This window comes from Bos indicus x Bos taurus, chromosome 23 (assembly GCF_003369695.1).
Source record: "Bos indicus x Bos taurus breed Angus x Brahman F1 hybrid chromosome 23, Bos_hybrid_MaternalHap_v2.0, whole genome shotgun sequence".
Lineage (NCBI taxonomy): Eukaryota > Metazoa > Chordata > Mammalia > Artiodactyla > Bovidae > Bos > Bos indicus x Bos taurus.
Window position 1 is genome coordinate 28,703,540 of NC_040098.1, and position 6,812 is coordinate 28,710,351.

Here is a 6,812-nt window from a genome sequence, read left to right on the forward strand (position 1 = left end):
CAGACGTCTGCGCTGCTTCTCCGCTGGGGGAGTTACCGTTGGGCTCGTAATCTGTGGGTTTTAATTGTTTATTTATTTTTCTTCCCTGTTATGTTGCCCTCTGTGCTTCCAAGGCTCGGCACAGACTCGGCAGTGAGAGTGTTTCCTGGTGTTTGGAAACTTCTCTCTTTTTTAAGACTCCCTTCCCGGGACGTAACTCCGTCCCTCCCTCTTTTGTCTCTTTTTTTTGTCTTTTATATTTTTCTACCTCCTTTCGAAGACAATGGGCTGCTTTTCTAGGTGCCTGATGTCCTCTGCCGACATTCAGAAGTTGTTTTGTGGAATTTACTTGGCGTTTAAATGTTCTTTTGATGAATTTGTGGGGGAGAAAGTGGTCTCCCCGTCCTATTCCTCCACCATCTTTTGTATTTTATTTTCAAAGTAAATGATTCAGTCTACTTTCTGATCAGATATAATGTTAACTTTGAACTTCCTTGTGGTCCAGTGGTTAAGACTCTGTGCTTCCACTGCAGGGGACATGGGTTCCATCCCTGGTTGGGGAAGTTCCACATGCAGCAGTGTGCCCCGCCCCCGGCAAAAAAAGAGAAAGATATAATATTAATTTGAAATCTTAGTTTGAGTAGTTCAACTTTCAGCTAATTATGGGCAATTCTGTGTGACAGAAGCTGTGTGTGTACAGTGAAGCTTAGAGAATATCAACAAAAAGTGAATGCCAAGCTTCAGTTCTTAAATTACAAACAAAAAGGGAGAAGGCAGTGGCACCCCACTCCAGTACTCTTGCCTGGAAAATCCCATGGACGGAGGGGCCTGGTGGGCTGCAGTCCATGGGGTCGCTAGGAGTCGGACACGACTGAGCGACTTCACTTTCACTTTTCACTTTCATGCATTGGAGAAGGAAATGGCAACCCACTCCAGTGTTCTTGCCTGGAGAATCCCAGGGACGGGGAAGCCTGGTGGGCTGCCGTCTCTGAGGTCGCACAGAGTAGGACACGACTGACTCGACTTAGCAGCAGCAGCATAAATCACAAGTCTTGCTGTTCTTTTATGATAAATCAGCTCAATATAGAAAAATTGACACCTGGGTGTGGTTTCCGTGTGTGAATGGTTTTACCTCCTCTTTATAAATAGCAGGAAGCACAATTAATGAATTGTATACGCATGTGTTTAGTTTTGTAAGAAACCGCCAAACTCTCTTCCAAAGTGACTGTATCGTTTTGCATTCCCATCAGCAATGAATGAGATTTCTTTAGTCTCCGTATTTTATTGGCATGTGGTGTTTCAGCATCTGCTTTTTGGCTGTCCAAATAGGTATGTTGTAGGACTCTTTTGTTGTTTTAATTTGCACTTTTCTGACCATCTTGCTTTCTTCTAAGGCGGCAGCGACCGAGGCTCAGAACAATCTTGAGCAATGAAGCTGTTAACCAGAGCCGGGTCCCTCTCGAGATTTTATTCCCTCAAAGTTGCTCCTAAAGTTAAAGCCACAGCAGCCCCTGCAGGAGTGCCTCCATGTCCTCAGGACCTTGAGTTTACCAGGTTACCAAATGGTTTAGTGATCGCTTCTCTCGAAAACCATGCTCCTGCATCAAGAATTGGTTTGTTCATTAAAGCAGGCAGCAGATATGAGAACTCCAACAATTTAGGAACTTCTCATTTGCTTCGTCTTGCATCCAGTTTGACTACAAAAGGAGCTTCATCTTTCAAGATAACCCGTGGAATTGAAGCAGTTGGTGGTAAATTAAGCGTGACTTCAACAAGGGAAAACATGGCCTATACTGTGGAATGCCTGTGGGATGATGTTGATATTCTAATGGAGTTCTTGCTCAATGTCACCACAGCACCAGAATTTCGACGCTGGGAGGTAGCTGCCCTTCAGCCTCAGCTAAGGATTGACAAAGCTCTGGCTTTTCAGAATCCACAGGCTCACGTCATTGAAAATTTGCATGCTGCCGCTTACAGAAATGCCTTGGCTAATTCCTTATATTGTCCTGATTATAGGATTGGAAAAGTGACACCAGTTGAGTTACATGACTATGTACAGAATCATTTTACAAGTGCAAGAATGGCTTTGATTGGACTTGGTGTGAGTCATCCTGTTCTAAAGCAAGTTGCTGAACAGTTTCTTAACATAAGGGGTGGCCTTGGTTTATCTGGTGCAAAAGCCAAGTACCATGGAGGTGAAATTCGAGAACAGAATGGAGACAGTCTCGTCCATGCCGCTCTTGTAGCACAGAGTGCAGCCATAGGAAGTGCAGAAGCAAACGTGTTCAGTGTTCTCCAGCACGTCCTCGGTGCTGGACCACATGTTAAGAGGGGCAGCAATGCCACCAGCTCTCTGTACCAGGCTGTTGCCAAGGGAGTTCACCAGCCATTTGATGTTTCTGCTTTTAATGCCAGTTACTCAGACTCTGGACTCTTTGGGTTCTACACTATCTCACAAGCTGCATCTGCTGGAGATGTTATCAAGGCTGCTTATAACCAAGTAAAAACAATTGCTCAAGGAAACCTTTCTAATCCAGGTGTCCAAGCTGCCAAGAACAAGCTGAAAGCTGGGTACCTGATGTCAGTGGAGTCTTCTGAGGGTTTCCTGGATGAAGTCGGGTCCCAGGCTCTAGCTGCTGGTTCATACACGCCGCCATCCACAGTCCTTCAGCAGATTGATGCAGTAGCTGACGCTGATGTCATAAATGCTGCAAAGAAGTTTGTTTCTGGCCGGAAGTCAATGGCAGCAAGTGGAAATTTGGGGCATACACCTTTCATTGATGAGTTGTAATACTGAATCCCATACTGCAGGAAAGAACTGAATGTTTTGTGAACCCAGAGCAGCAAATACATGAAAGTGAAAAGTCTCTAATGTAACATTTATCTTTTCTTCCAGTGAGATGAAATATAAAACATAAATATAGGTAATTGTTCCCAACTGACCTAAAGTCAATAAAGCATTCTATTAAAAAAAAAAATTGCACTTTTCTGATGACATATGGTGTGGAGCATCTTTTCATGTACTGTTCTGCCATCTGTTTGTCTTCTTTCATAAAGTATCAGTTAAGGTCATTGGCCCATTTTTTAACCAAGTTTTTTCTTATTGTTGAACTTAAATTCTTTGTATATTTTGGATAACAGTGCTTTGTCAGTTATGTATTTTGTAGGTATTTTCTCCTAGTCTATGGCTTGTCTTTTCATTCTCTTAAAAATTGCTAGATTTAATATTTAAATGTATAATTTAAAAAATATAGTAGTACAGCAAAACTATTTATAAAATACCTCTTCGATAGAAACTGTACTTAGAAAGTTTTCTCAGTTTATACCAAATCTGTAATTGGAAAAGTACTTTTATTTCATATGTGAATAAAAATTTGATAATATTTTTCTAGACTCATAGAGAACAGTGATAAATGTGCTCTTCATATAATTCAGATATTTGATTAATTTCCCAGTATAAGAAAATGTTACCCCTGAAGTAAGTTTCAATAGCATTATTTTTGTTGAAATAGGTTTTGTTCCAAAGGTAGTAATAACAACAAAGCTGAGAATTCCCTGGCTGTCCAGTGGTTAGCTATTTGAGGTCTCACTGCTGAGGGCCTGGGTTCAATCCCTGGTTGGGCAATTAAAATCCAACAAGCCACCTAGGCCAACTGAGATCACATTTACATACTATTTTGCTAGTCTACATGGGTACATTATTTCTAACTCACAAAAATTGTTTTTAAACAGTACTGCATACATTATACTCCTTGGGCTTCCCAGGTGGCTCAGTAGTAAATAATCCACCTGCCAATGCAAGAGACACAGGAGACAGTTCAATGCCTGGGTCAGGAAGATCTCCTGGAGGAGGAAATGGCAACCCACTTCTTGCTGGGAAAATCCCATGGACAGAGAAGCCTGGTGGGCTACAGTCCATGGGATCACAAAGAACTGGACACAACTGAGTGACTGAGCAGACACACACATAAAGCCAGCTTTGCTTAAAAACCGCTAGTTTCAAAGATCAGTCTGATTTTGAAGATGAACCAAGATACATACCATATGATTATAAAATCTATTTTAGCCATTTTATAAGATAGCCTTTGAGCTAGTTACTGGACTGTAGTATTTATTTTTAAAAAGGACATTGATGAAGGGCACCATCTGGTATAATAATAACTTTTACCTTACAGCTGATTGCCTCCCTCTCCTGTCAAAAACCTCTGGCCAAGAGTGCTCCCCTGTGAAGACTGAAAGGACCCTGTGACACTTCGTCAGCTGTTCCCTGATGGAAGCAGGCCCGTGTCCACCTTTAATTCTACCACATTAAGCAACTTGCAAACAGTTCTGAGATTAGAACATTTACCGGCGTACTTACACACTCACTGACATGAAGAGTCTGCTAGAACAGAGGAAAAGTCATAGGTGGGTAGGTAGGATGGTGGACACAGGAAGAGCTAAGCTGCTCTGTTCAACACCTGTGTATGTACCTGTGCTTTAACTAAATGAACTCAGGAGGCCAATAGCAATGGACTTGCTCAATTCATCTTCCAAATCAGAACAAGACTAAAAAGCTCAGGTGAGTTTTAAATGTGCATAGGTTCTGCTGGTGATGAGGAGCTTGTAAGCAGGCTCTACTTCTGCACAACAGGATGCAGGCACAGAGCCCACCAGTAGCCAGATGTCTACTGCTGCATAGATAACATGCCTCATGATTTCCTGTGGCTTCTTCACAACTTCCAGTAGCCTCATACCCCTTGGCATAGAGGTCAGAGGGGTGGGCCACACTTCCATGACAGCTGCTGGTGGTCTCCCTGCAATAGCTAAGAGGGACACTCTGATTTTTGGTTTCTTTGAACCAGGCTGTATTTTCCCAGTGAGAAGAGTTGTGAATGCAACAACAGGAGGACAGCTGTCTTGGAACATAATAGCCCAGCTAGCAGAACAGGGTTGGTTCCACCGTAGGTCTTCTATATTTTCCAAATGCTGCGATCAACCTCATTTTCCACCTTCGCTCTGTAAACATATCCCCAAACCACTACAACAACTTCTGTGACCAAAACCTAAGAGTAGGATGACAACAAATGTGGCAGGTCTACAGTGGCTTTCCTGGATGGTGGCATAGCAGCCAATCAGCCCAGTAATGAAGAGCTGGGCTCCTACAGCTATGATCAGCACAGCAGGGAGGAGAGGGTAGACATCTTCAAAGAAGTGGTCGTAGTGGTTGTAAGGGATGAAAACATACGCTCCCACACCAGAAGATGAGGCTGAGAAACACCAGTGTGGTCTTGGAGTAGGTGATGCCACACTGGCCCTTCTCACGGGTGGGACACGCTCACTGACGAAGGTTGCAATGAAGGTTGACAGTGCCTCTCTGCTGGGAACTGCCCAGCCTGCATGGGAAGGCGGGGCCCTCCCCCGCCCACCCCTCCTCGTAGCTGCTCACCCCAAGCCCCAGCCAAAGGTTTGTTAACAATGAAGGTTGGACTGAATTTTTAAAAAGTGATAGCAGACCCTTTGTTTCATTTTTCTAATGCTGCCTTGTCCACATGAAACTTTACATTTAAATCCATTAAAATAAAATAAAATAAAATAAAATAAAATTTAGAATTCAGTTCCTCCATTGAACTGGCCATATTTCAAATGCTCAAAAGTCCCATGTGGTCAGTAGCTATCATAATCAAAGTGTAGATCTAGAACATCTCTCTCATTGCAGAAGCAATTTTTGGACAGCAGCAGACCAGTGGATTCTTCTTTCATAGGCAGAATCTTGAGTATAGTTACAGGATGATGACAATGCGGAGTTTCAATTCCAATTCATGAACTCTTTTCTGATGAGTGAGTGTCCATCTCCTGTGTGAGTAAAGGTTAATTATTCCAACTAGACAGAAATAGTTAATATTACTTTTAACAGTTTTACATTGTAAATTGCAACCAATAGAGAGGTATGTAAAATATATTTGGATTTACTTTAAGTGAAAAAAAATTTTTTGAGGTTTTTTTACATATCACGTTAATTTACATACATTTATTTTCAGATGTACCACATGCTAAGTCACTTCAGTCGTGTCCGATAATGTGCAACCCCATAGACGGCAGCCCACCAGGCTCCCCTGTCCCTGGGATTCTCCAGGCAAGAACACTGGAGTGGGTTGCCATTTCCTTCTCTAATGCATGAAAGTGAAAAGGGAATGTGAAGTCGTTCAGTCGTGTCCGACTCCTAGCGACCCCATGGACTGCAGCCTACCAGGCTCCTCCATCTGTGGGATTTTCCAGGCAAGAGTACTGGAGTGGGGTGCCATTGCCTTCTCCCATGTACCACATAGTGATCCAAAATTTTTATAGAGTATAATCCATTTTGGAGAAGGAAATGGCAACCCACTCCTGTATTCTTGCCTGGGAAATCCCATGGGCAGAGGAGCCTGATGGACTGCAGGCCACAGGGTCACAAAAGAGTCAGACGTGACATAGCAAATAAACAACAACAACATACTTCATTTAAAGTTGTTACCAAGTACTGGTTAAATTTTCTTTGCTGCACAATACACCCTTGTAGCTTATTTATTTTATGCACAGTAGTTTGTACCTCTTATTGCCCTACCCTCACCTTACCCCTTCCCATTTCCCTCTCTCCAAACTACTAGGTTGTTTCTGTATCTGTGAGTCTGTTTCTGTTTTGTTACATTCGTTTGTTCATTTTATTTTTTAGATTTTACGTGTAAGTGATAACATACAGTATTTGTCTTTCTCTGACTTATTTCACTAAGCGTAATACCCTCCAGGTCCATCCATGCTGTTGTAAATGCAAAATTTCATCCTTTTTAATGGCAGAATAGAATTTCACTCAGCTT

At 42.5% G+C, this 6,812-nt stretch overlaps 2 pseudogenes across 1 annotated transcript; one reads left to right on the top strand and one right to left on the bottom strand.

Annotated features, from left to right (window-relative positions):
• Positions 1–1,363: 1,363 nt before the first annotated feature.
• Positions 1,364–2,946, top strand: LOC113881879 (annotated as a pseudogene). Its single transcript, XR_003508192.1, has one exon. The product of XR_003508192.1 is annotated as a cytochrome b-c1 complex subunit 2, mitochondrial pseudogene (transcript).
• A 1,515-nt stretch (positions 2,947–4,461) lies between these two features.
• LOC113881446 lies at positions 4,462–6,583 on the bottom strand (annotated as a pseudogene).
• Positions 6,584–6,812: the final 229 nt, after the last annotated feature.